Genomic DNA, 13,430 nt, shown 5'->3' on the forward strand with positions numbered 1-13,430 from the left:
CACACACCTCTCCACTGAGTGGAACCTTAGAGTGTGTGCCAAGGACCAGATGGAACCCTGCCATGTTTTCTCAAAGTCTAAGTTAACCTCTGTGGCCTTTCTCCTGTCCTGAGTGAGCAGCTTCCCACTGAACTCGTGGAGGGGCAAGGGTGTTGGCATGGTGGTGTTTCTGGACTCTCAAGTCTCAGTTCTCCATCTGCCTCATTTGAATTAGCAGAAGTAACTGAGATGAAAGGAAATGCAGGGGAGCTCACTGCAGGAGGGAGAATGCAGAAGTCTGAAGCTGGACAACTTGCTAGAAGTGGGCAGGGGAGATTTTCTGATTTGAAATATTCTTTTCCTGAGAAATTAGGAACCTCCTCAAGCCTTGGACTGAGAGGTGCTCATGTTGCAGAATGGAGCATTCCTGAATGAAGTGTGAATCTAATCATAGGCATTTATTTTAATGTTTTATTACTGAGAAAATGATCTCACCTAATTACTTCTATGGGAAAGAAAAATGGATGATAACATTTATTTAAAAAATTAAATGTTCTTGGTTTTCAATAATATTTTTGATGTAATGCTAAAATTTCACAGTAAGTTAAATAATTCACTTTGGATATGAAATAGCTGCAGGTGTCAAAATATTTAGTTTTTAATTTGTTTCAAATTTTTGTTTTCATGTCCTTGACTTCTCATGTCCATTGTAGAATGTAGTTTTTCAATAAGATTTTGCAATTTCCACTCTGACATCTGGGATGACTCTCCTCTTCATCATGTTTATTATTTTCATTCCTACTCAAGAAATACTTCTGATTTGGGGTGCAGAACCTCTGACTCTGTGGTCTTGGGCCTTACAGGACAATGTGTGAGGATTCAAGAGGATTTGGGGTGGCTCTGTCTCCTCAGAGGCTCCATGTGTTCACTCAGCAGTGAGGCTGTAACTGAGGCAGGCTGGTGGCCCTTCACCTCTGCAACATGCACCTTGGGAGCAGCCCCACTTCTCAGGGGATCTTGCTTCTCCCTCCCCCTTTCTGCTTACTCAGAGCCTGCTGCAGTCCTGGCAGTCCTGGGAGGATGGTGTCCAGGGTCCTGGTCACACTGACCCTAGCTGAGAGCCCGACCCCTGAGTTGAGTGGGGCCCTACAGGGCTCCAAGGAGGGGGTTCTGGGCTGCCTTCTGGCTGTGGATGCAGAGCCAGGTCCTGAGCCCTGGTGTGAGTAGTGCTTTCAGAGCCTCAGGGCCAAGGTGGCCACAACTCAGGCCTGTCCTTGTCACAGGGGATGCAAACTGGCTCCAAGGTTGTCACTTCCCTTTGTCTCCCTTTCTTTTTATTCTTTCCTCCATCTTCCTTCCTCTTTTTGTCTCCTCAATTTTGTTGTTGTTTATCTAGAATTTTTATTATTATATAAAAATTCTTGATGTTAGATGTCAATTTTGAAAAACTAACCCCATTTAAATTCAATTCCTACCATTTCTGAACTCTGTGTCCCTACTTATCTACCCATACATTATTTCTGTCTCTGTATGTAGTCTACCATTTCTGTGAAAGTCTATGTATAGAAATATATTTCCTCTTACTTCTGAAATCTCTTTCTCTTCGTCTATCTTTCTCTCTTCATCCCTTCCTTTCTCTCCCTCTCATCATTTTCTTTTTATTTCCATAATTTAACAAAATTGTAAAACAACAAAAACCTGGGCCAATGTTAAGTGTCCACTCCAGGTCAAGGCCTTGGCTCCTGGTGAGGATCTTTCCATTCTCCACATGTTCTTCTTATCTCACCTGTGCTCATTCTCCCACAGGCCATTCTCTAGTTCCTTAGCTCTGCCACAATATACACAGGTGAGGGAATATTCCTGACCTATCCTCATCCTGTGTCCACTTTCTAATCAGGTCCATTCCTGGGCAGTTGTGTCTGATGTTGTGATAGGACGATGTGGTGCTCAAGTCCCCTTCATCTTGAGTCATAATGAAGTGGCACCCCTTTTTTTCCACAGAAAAGCCCTCTGAACCACTGCTGATTTTGAGGCTGTCAGCAAAAGAGTCTCTGCAAAAGAGTCCAATGTAGATAAACTTCCTAATTTCATGTCACCCTGTTTACTTGGCCACTGGCCAAGAAAGTGCAAGCACTCCAGGTGCTGGACACCTTTTTACTATTTTTCACAAACATATCAAGTATAGTATTTTGTAGAAATGTGCAAACAAGGACTTTCCTTGATCTGGGCTTCAAAGAGATATCTACATTTTAAAGATAACTTACAACTGGGCTCCTTGGTAACAATTGGCAGGGAGAGGAAAGAAAGGGGAGAAGAAACTCTCCCCTTCTCAGGTGTTGTCCTTGAAGAGTTAACTTTCCCAGAACAGTGAAAGAAAAAGCTGCTTTTATGTGAACTTCTGTAGATTGTGAACTTCTGAGCCCCTCTCCTTACATGCTGGGTATAAAACTCTGAAACTCCCTGAACTCAGGGTTCAGGTGATTGATTGATTACAGCAAAGGTTGTACCCTCTGAACCTGGCTGCAGCCAAATCAAACTGCTTCCTGCTTTCTTCAGTGCCTGCCTCGTTTTTCCCTGCAACAATAAGACAAAATTTGATGCATGTGAACCTGCGGGGCACCAGGGCAAGACCTTGCAAGCCTAGAGTGACCACTCCACCTCTGATTGTTCCTAGATGGGGGGGTGGACTCTCCAGGGTGAGGGGCAGGGAGAGTGGAGTGTGCACCTCACTGTGTCCCTGCTGGTTCCTGGAATAATAAGGGAGAAGCACAAGACTGAGGTCAAGCACTAGCAGCTATTTCTATGATTGTCCTATATTAATGATTGCAAGCTCAGTCATCTGTATGAGTTTGTGATTAGGTTTGAATTCCAATTTCACAAAGAACAGCATTAACAAGAACAAGGGGGGCCTCTAGAAGTTTCCTACACCATCGCCCTCCCTGTGCAGAATACTGCACAGGTCCCAGGTCCTGCTTCTCTTGAAGTGTCTATGATTATCTTGTCCTGTCAGAAGGGGCCTGGACACCTCTGTGTTGTTGTCCACATGCCAGACCAGGCTGCTGCAGCTGACACGTCCATGCATTGGTTTTCCCTGAGCTGTGGATGACACAGTTGTGGTCCACAGCCCTCAGCTGCACCCATTTCCCTTTTTCTTCCTTCCTTCCTCTCTCCCTCTTTTCCTCCCTTCCTTCCTTCCATTCTCCCTCCCTCCCTCCTTCCATCCCTTGCTTTATTGCCATCTGTACAGTGAATTAAACTCAGGGTTCTTTACCCATGAACTCTGTTGCAGCACTTTATATTGATTTATTTGGAGACATGGTCTCACTCTGTTTATGAGGTTGGCCTCAATCCTGATCCACTCCTGCCTCAGTCTCTTTTGTAACTTGGATTGCATACCTGAAAAACCATGGCTGGCACTGTACTAATTTTCTATTGATTCACAACAAATTAACACAGTCTCTGGTGATCTCACAATTTCTGTGGGAGAGGAGTTGGGCTGACCTAGACTGTGTCTTATCCTCAGCTTCTCATTGGCTGCAATCCAGGTGTGTTCTTAGCTGCATCCTCATCTGCATACTTGAAGAATCTGCTTCCAAGGACACCAACGTTATTGGCAGAATTAGGTTCTTGAGGCTTGTGTGGTTGAGGATGCTGGGTTATTGGTGGCTGTTGGTCAGAGGCTACTGAAGGAACCTGAAGGCCACAAGAAGGTCCTACCATCTGGGCTGCTCAGTAATGAGACCAAGATAAAGAATCCTTCCACCAGAGTGAGAGCCTCACTCCCTTTTAAGGGCTCTGATGTGAATCAATCAAGCCTACCCAGAATAATCTCCTTTTGACTGACTTCAAATGAACTGCCTTGGCATGTTAATTGTATCTGCATAATAATCCCTTCACATTTCCAATATTTCCTGAACCAAAAGCAAACCTCATGTTCTATCCACTGTGCCCATATCTCAGGGTAGTGAGTGTGAACACTAGCTAGTAGGTATCTTCAGGAGGGCAGGATTTACATCACTTGAATATTTAAAAATTATTTCTCCAAAATGGGTCCCTGTGAAAAGACCATTAAGAATGGAAGCTCCTCAGGTGAAGAGCATCAGAAATCTACCTTCAGGTGATTTCTAACCCAGTTTCCCATGTTCTGGTGTTTTTCAGATTCTTTTCAAGTGAGAGAAAATTCAGATTTTCCATTGCTTTCTGGGCAAAATATAAACACATGAAGGAACAATTAATGTAAACATAGGATTCTCAATGTTATAATAGTAAAGAATGAAGAGAAGTTTAAAATCCATAGCCCAGTTTCTCTTTCAACAAACTAATAAAAGAAGAGCCAATCAAACCCAAATCAAGTGCAATCAACAAATCAAATTATAAATACCAAATCCTGAAAGAGGTTCTCAAGATGGTTTTGGGTCAGAGGAAGGCGGCATTGTCCACCTGCTCATCAGCTCAGGACTGTCAATGGGAAGCTGTATCTTCCCATGGGGACTCTTCCTCAGAGCTGCTCTGGGAGCCAACATCCCCTGTGAGCACTTTGCAGCCTATAGGACCCCGTACTGGGAGACACAAGCTGAGAGCTGCTGCAACCATCTTTGGCTGAACTTCATGATCTTACACTTTTGTAGAGCTCACAAAACTGTTTTGGAGAATATCTGACAATTAGATAGTTTTTCGACCTCTCATGGTAGAGTTTAGCTGCTGCATCTCTGGCAGGAATATCTAGAAATTATGCTTTTCTGTTAGGACTCCCTAGTGGGTGGTGTCTGATTTCAATATGTCTCATTACTGCAGATGTTCACATTGATTTCTGGGTCAAAGGAATATTCCAGACTTCTCTCCTGTAGTTCATCTTTGGCTATTTGAAATGAGCATGAGGCTGGGTGTGTGACTGAGTGGCAAATCACTTACCCAAAGTCCTTGCTATGATTCATATCCAACAATAGAGCTCAAAAAGAGTTAACATAAAATTATTAAAAAATTCTTCAATTCTTTATAGATATCTCATTACTCATCAAAGTATCAGTATCAGGCTGAACTCATGGATCATCTTTTGTTTAATGAGTTAGTTTGTCATAATTACAAATTTTGATTTTCAAGATTATCCAGACCTGGCCAGTGAGAGGCTCCTTCCTGTTAGTTTCTCTTTACTTTTGCCAGGGTCTCATCATTTTTGGAGGACTTCTTTTGTTCCCAATTCAAGGTGGTGCAAGGGTTTCTTATCCTAAGATTCCTTTAGTGGCAAATAAATCTGGGCACTGAGAAGGCTTGTTGGGAGCATGGGCTATTGTGGCTGGGTTAAAGAGAATGTGTAAATAACTTTCTCCATCAACCCATCTATGGACCTCAACATCTATGATCTCTTTATCTCTCTGCATGCACACTCCTATATATTTCTATATACAATTCTGAGCTTATTCTGATATTTCTGATTCTAGTCAAAATTGTGTTTGTTCTAGGATGTTCCTTTTTGTTTGAGATCCCTTCCACCTACAGTGAGAATTGTGGCTCTGATCGTCTCTGGTGCATTGTTTCCCACCAACATTCCTCTGACTGAGAGCAACCTCTTGACATTGGCCTGCCCTCTATTAGATGGCCTCATGGCCACTTGTGAATGTACCCTGATTCTGCTCTGATACCCCTTGCCTGGGCACAACCCACTTTACACACATTTACGGATGCTGTGTCAAATGCCTTTGTCACTGTGAAAAAAACCTGGGGGTAAAGCCCTTTAGAGGAGGGAGAATTTTCTCTGGGTTACCATTTAAGTCCATGATCAGCTGGCTCCAATGCAGAAATATCATGGCAGATGGGCTGGGTGGAGGAAAGCTACTCAGCCATGGGTCCAGGAAGGTACAAGTAAGGGCTGAGGTAAAGAAACACCCTCTAGGGCACAGTCTCAGTGACCTCCTCCTTCTCCCTAGGTTCTACCCCCCAAAATCATTTAAATCATTTACCCATAAAATGGATGATTATTGTAATGAGGTCTTCACCCTGTGAAACTTTGGGGAATCCTTCATATGTAAACTGTAACAGAAGCCCTCCTCTCACTGCCTATGTTTCCCACCTTCACACTGGGGCCACACTACAGTGTGTCTTCCTCACCGTGCTCCAAATTGGACCTGCACAGGGGCCTTCACTAACACCATCTGCATGAGAGGACATCCTCCTCCCCTTGCTCCAGTGTCCCCTCCACCATCCAGGTGTCTTCTTTGCTGCAGTAGCCTGGAGGATGTTCCAGCCAAGTCCTCTGACACACCTTTCTCCTCACCAAGCATGTGCACCCAGGCTTGCACCAGCCTTTGGGGATAGTGTTTTCTTAGGACTTGGATGAGATATGGTGACAGAATAAAGACAGGGAAGATGGCAGCGAATAGAATACACCCCTGTGTACTGCGTCACTGCGCAGGTGAATAACGAGTTAGAGCGGCCAAAAGCTATCTTGTTAGGAATTTCCAGCAAAATTTGGGTGCACTGAAACCTAGAGGAAGGATTTCCATCGCCTAAGGATTGGTTACTGGGGCTCAACCGCGAGTGAACCATGGGTCCGGAAATTCAGGCTGTTTCTTCGGCAGGCCACCCCACTGCTAGAGACTTCAGTGTGACTGGAAATGGTATGCCTAGAGGCAGTGAGCCAGCAACACAGAGGAATCGTACTGCAGATTCTGTGGGGTTCTGCCGGCTGTGCCCTCACTCTGCTCCGGGCTGAGTTCTGGGTTTGAGATGGGGGAAGGAAGAGGTCCAGTTCTGTCCTCCCCACTGGACAGCCCACTGAGGAAGCCAGCAGCCACCATCTTGGAGAGCTGACTTCACAATCGCCAGTTTTCAACATATTGCAGCACATTCAGCGATAGAACAGGTGTGTGTCATTTAATCCATCTCCCACATAGCAGGGAAATCGCATAAAATCTATTCCCAGCTTTATAGGGGCGTGATTAACAGAGTGAGTGTGAATAGAAGAGTGGGGAAAGGTAAAGGCACCTGACCTCCAACTCCCCCCTCCCACCAGCAGCGAAAAGGAAACCTGTCTCACCAGCTCTCGGAGAGGGGCCAGTGGAGGGAATCAAAACAATAGGGGCCAGTTCCCAATAGCAGTGCTACATATCCAGGAAACTGCAGGCCCAGAGTGTAGCTTGAACTGCCTAGAGGTATCACACTGGGAAAGGCCTGGCTGGCAGGAGAAGCGAGGTGACTAGAGACCAGTAATAAACCTAAGCTAATAGCTTTTAAGAGACACTGGGGGCAGGGAAGAGGGAGCGGCCTCACATGGATTGTTTCCTACAGCCTGAGGGCAAAATCTTGGCCTGGAAGGCACAGCACCACCTACTGGAAGCAAAGAAAATAGAAGCCTAACAGTGCCCTTTATTTTCTATTATTTAATTTTTTATTTTTTTAAATTTTTTAATTTTAATTTTTTATTATATTTTTTATTTAATTGTAATTATGATTGTACTGCATTTTATTATTTTTATTATCATTTTTTTTTCTTTTATATTTTTTCTCTTTCTTTCCTCTCTCCCTCTCTCTTTCTTGGTTTGCTTCCTTACATTTTACCCATCTTTCCTCTTAAGCATAACCACCCAGATTATGTAAAACTTACTAAATGCAAATAGATGAATACTACGAATTGGTCTATAGTCCACCTAAGCCCTTAACTACCCCCAAGTATGCCTGTCTATTCTCTTGTTAATATCCGTCTGCATTTGAGCAATCCTGCAAAGAAGCTAACATATACTAACCTCCATACCATCAAATCGTCTGACCTCAACATAAAATCCTAAGTTCAAACCTCAATTCTCTATATTCCATCAAAAGCTGTAGGCCTTTAATGAAACTAATGAATTTACCTTAAATCACAATTAAATCCAACTTCTCTAAACATTGTCTCCCAACACAAAGGAGAGATATTGGAACTATAAAAACCAAAACATATTTAAAGAAGAAAACAGAAACACAGTAGTCAAACAGAGTTGGAAAGTAACGTGAGCACCATGAAAAAACAAGGCAAAAAAAGATTACAAACAATTCAGGATAACTTAAATTCACAGGAGAATCAGAAAAATGGACAGAGAAAGAACTCAAGGCATACCTAACTCAGATGGAATAGAATCTTAGGGAAGATTTTAGACAGCAAGTCCAAACAATGAAAGTATACTTTGAAAACTAATTACATAAGCAAATTCAAATGGCAAAGAATGAGCTCTACCATGAGATAGAGGTTTAAAAAAAATCAAACAGTAATCCTAGAAATGTGGGATACCATAAACCAAATTAAAAACTCAAACGAGAATATTACAAATACACTAGATCAAATAGAAGTCAGAACATCAGATAATGAAGACAAAGTTTATCAACTTGAAAAAAATATAGTCAACACAGAAAGGATCGTAAGAAATCATGAGCAATCCAACCAAGAGATATGGGATGTCATAAAAAAACCAAACTTGAGAGTCATTAGGATAGAAGAAGGTGCACAGGTTCAAAATAAAAAAAATGAACAATCTATTGAATGAAATAATCTTAGAAAACTTTCCAGATATGAAAGATGGAATGGATTGCCAAACCCTGGAAGCCTACAGGACCCCAAACATACAAAACCATAATAGACCAACTCCAAGACAAATCATTATGAAGGTATCCAACATACAGAAAAAGGAGAAAATATTAAAAGTATGAGAGAAAGGAGGCAGATTACATTCAAGGGTAAACCAATTAGGTTAACGGCTGATTTTTCATCACAGACGTTGAAAGCGAGAAGATCATGGAACAACGTATTTTAAATGCTGAAAAATAATGGATTTCCACCAAGAATACTGTATCTAGCAAAATTAAACTTCAGATTTGACAATGAAATTAAAATATTTTATGATAAACAAAAGTTAAAAGAATTCACAGCCAGAAAACCAGCACTGCAAGGCATTTTGAGCAAAACACTACAAGAAGAGGAATGAAAAACAGCACCCAAAACTAACAGCGGGAGGTAACTCAGTAAAGGGAAGAAAAAAATAACCAAAAAAGAAAAACTAGCCATATTAAAATAAATAAATAAATAAATAAATAAGAATGACTGGTAGTACAAACCATATATCAATAGTAACCTTAAATGTTAGTGGCTTAAATTCACCAATCAAGAGACATAGGCTAGTAACCTGGATTAAAAAAAAAACAAATCCAACAATATACTGCCTTCAGGAGACTCATATGATAGGAAAAGACATACACAGGCTGAAGGTAAAAGGCTGGGAAAAATCATACCACTCACATGGTCCTTGGAAGCATGCAGGAGTGGCCATACTTATATCAAATAAAATCAACTTCAAACCTAAGTTAAACAAAGGGATAAAGAAGGACACTATATACTGTTAAAAGGAACCATCCACCAACAAGACATAACAATTATCAATATGTATGCACCAAACAATGGTGCTTCAATGTTTATAAAACAAACTCTCCTCAAGTTCAAGGTTAAATAGACCACAACACAATAATTATGGGTGACTTCAACACACCGCTCTCTTCATTGGACAGATCCTCCAGACAAAAGCTGAATAAAGAAATTATAGAACTTAATAACACAATCAATAACCTTCACTTAACCAAAATATATAGAATATATCAACCATCATCAAGTGGATACACATTCTTCTCAGCAGCACATGGATTCTTCTCAAAAATAGACCATATATTATGCCATAGGGCAACTCTTAGTAAATATAAAGTTGTGGAGATAATACCACTCATCTTATTGAATCATAATGGAATGAAACTGGAAATCAATGATAAAAGAAGGGAGGAAAAATCCTGCATTACCTGGAAAATGAACAATATGTTACTAAATGATCAATGGGTTACAAAATACATAAAGGAAAAAATAAAAAAATTCTTAGAGATAAATGAAAATACAGAAACAACATATTGGAATCCATGGGACACAATGAAAGTAGTTTTAAGAAGGAAATTCATTGCCTGGAGTTCATTCCTAAAAAAAAAAAAAGAAAAAAGAAAAAAAAAACAACAAATAAGTGAACTCACACTTCATCTCAAAACCCTAGAAGAGGAAGAGCAAAACAACAGCAAAGGTAGTAGAAGGCAAGAAATAATTAAATCAAAGTGGAAATCAACGAAATTGAAACAAAACAACAACAAAAAGAAAACTATTGAAAAAATTGATAAAACTAAAAGTTGGTTCTTTGAAAAAATAAATAAGATCGACAGACCCATAGCCATGCTAACGAAGAGAAGAAGAGAGAGAACTCAAATTACTAACATATGGGAAGAAAAAGGCAATATCACAATGGACATTACAGAAATACAGAAGATAATTAGGAAATATTTTGAAACCCTATATTCCAATAAAATAGAAGATATTGAAGATATCCATAAATTTCTTAAGTCATATGATTTGCCCAGATTGAGTCAGGAAGATACACACAATTTATACAGACCAATAACAAAGGAGGAAATAGAAGAAGCCATCAAAAGACTACCAACCAAGAAAAGCCCTGGACCGGATGGATATACAGTGGAGGTTTACAAAACCTTCAAAGAATAATTAATACCAATACTTTTCAAGTTATTTCAAGAAATAGAAAAAGAAGGAGCTCTTCCAAATTCATTCTATGAGGCCAACATCACCCTGATCCCGAAACCAGACAAAGATACTTCAAAGAAAGAAAACCACAGACCAATATCTCTAATGAACTTAGATGCAAAAATCCTCAATAAAATCCTGGTGAATCAAATACAAAAGCGTTTCAAAAAAATTGTGCCCCATAATCAATTAGGATTCATCCCTGGGATGCAAGGCTGGTTCAATATACAGAAATCAATAAATGTTATTCACCACATCAATAGACTTAAAGAACCACAAGATCATCTCAATAGATGCAGGAAAAGCAGACAAAGTACAGCATCCCTTTATCTTCAAAACACTAGAAAAACTAGGGATAACAGGAACTTACCTCAACATTGTAAAAAGTATATATGCTAAGCCTCAGGCTAGCATCATCCTGAATGGAGAAAAACTGAAGGCATTCCCTCTAAAAACTGGAACAAGACAGGGATGCCCTGTCTCACCACTTCTATTCAATTTAGTTTTTGAAATACTAGCCAGAGAAATTAGACAGACAAAAGAAATTAAAGGCATAAAAATAGGAAAAGAAGAACTTAAATTGTCACTATTTGTGGATGATATGGTACTATATCTAACAGACCCAAAAGGGTCTACAAGGAAACTACTAGAACAAATAAATGAATTCAGCAAAGTGGTAGGATATAAAATCAACACGCATAAATAAAAGGCATTCCTGTATATCAGTGACAAATCTTCTGAAATGGAAATGAGGACAACCACCCCATTCACAATATTCTCAAAAAATATTTTGGAATCAACCTAACAAAAGAGGTGAAAGATTTATATAATGAAAACTACAGAACCCTAAATCGAGAAATAGAAGAAGACCTTAGAAGATGGAAAAATATACCCTGTTAATGGATAGGAAGAACTAACATCATCAAAATGGCAATATTACCCAAAGTTCTCTATAGGTTTAATGCAATGCCAATCAAAATTCCAATGCCATTTCTTGTAGAAATAGATAAAGCAATCATGAAATTCATTCGGAAAAACAAAATACCCAGAATAGCAAAAGCAATTCTAAGCAGAAAGTGTGAATCAGGCGGTGTAGCGATACCAGACTTCAAACTATATTACAGATAAATAGTAACAAAACAGCATGGTACTTGTATCAAAAGAGGCAGGTGGACCAATGGTACAGAATAGAGGACACAGAGACCAATCCACAAAACTACCACTTTCTTATATTTGATAAAGGGGCTAAAAGCATACAATGGAGGAAGGATAGTACCTTCAACAAATGGTGCTGGGAAAAATGGAAATCCATATGCAACAAAAAGAAACTGAATCCCTTTCTCTCACCATGCACAAAAGTTAACTCAAAATGGGTCAAAGAGCTTGATATCAAATCAGAGACTCTGCACCTGATAGAAGATTAAGTTGGCTGAGATCTACATATTGTGGGGTCGGGCTCCAAATTCCTTAATAAGACACCCATAGCACAAGAGTTAATAACTAGAATCAACAAATGGGACTTACTCAAAATAAAAAGTTTTTTTTTTTTTTCTCAGCAAGAGAAACAATAAGAGAGGTAAATAGGGAGCCTAAATCCTGGGAACAAATTTTTACTCCTCACCTTTCAGATAGAGCCCTAATATCCAGACTATACAAATAACTCAAAAAAATTAAACAATAAGATAACAAATAACCCAATTAACAAATGGGCCAAAGACCTGAACAGACACTTCTCAGAGGAGGACATACAATCAATCAACAAGTACATGAGAAAATGCTCACCACCTCTAGCAGTCAGAGAAATGCAAATCAAGGTCACCCTAAGATACCATCTTACCCAGTAAGATTGGCAGCCATTATGAAGTCAAACAACAACAAGTGCTGGCGAGGATGTGGGGAAAGGGGTACTCTTGTACATTGCTTGTGGGACTGCAAATTGGTGCAGCCAATTTGGAAAGCAGTATGGAGATTCCTGGGAAAGCTGGGAATGGAACCACCATTTGACCCAGCTATTGCCCTTCTCGGACTATTCCCTGAAGACGTTAAAAGAGCATGCTACAGGGATGCTGCCATATTGATGTTCATAGCACCACAATTCACAATAGCTAGACTGTGGAACCAACCCAGATGACCTTCAATACATGAATGGATACAAAAAAATGTGGCATTTATACACAATGGAGTATTTTGCAGCACTAAAAAATGACAAAATCATGGAATTTGCAGGGAAATGGATGGCATTAGAGCAGATTATGCTAAGTGAAGCTAGCCAATCCCTAAAAAACAAATGCCAAATATCTTCTTTGATATACTGAGAGCAACTAAGAACAGAGCAGGGAGGAAGAGAGAGAGGAAAAGATTAACATTAAACCGAGACATAAGGTTGGAGGGAAAGGAAGAGAAAGGAAAATTGCATGGAAACAGAAGGAGACCCTCATTGTTATACAAAATTACATATAAGAGGTTGTGATGGGAAAGGGAAAAAAACAAGGGAGAGAATTAAATTACAGCAGATGGGATAGAGAGAGAAGATGGGAGGGGAGGGGAGGGGGAATAGTAGAGGATAGGAAAGGTAACATAATACAACAGTTTCTAATATGGCATTATGTAAAAATGTGGATGTGTAACCGAGGTGATTCTGCAATCTGCATATGGGGTAAAATGGGAGTTTATAACTCACTTGAATCTAAAGTATGAAATATGAAATATGATATGTCAAAAGCTTTGTAATGTTTTGAACAACCAATAAAAAAAGTATAAAGACAGATTAGGAAACATGGTAGACTCAGGACAGAGGAGCAGCTGGTCCAGGAGACCTTTAGCTTCTGAAGCTAAAGCTCAGGTGGAACTGGGGGAGCGG

This window comes from Ictidomys tridecemlineatus, chromosome 12 (genome assembly GCF_052094955.1).
Source record: "Ictidomys tridecemlineatus isolate mIctTri1 chromosome 12, mIctTri1.hap1, whole genome shotgun sequence".
Classification (NCBI taxonomy): Eukaryota; Metazoa; Chordata; class Mammalia; order Rodentia; family Sciuridae; genus Ictidomys; species Ictidomys tridecemlineatus.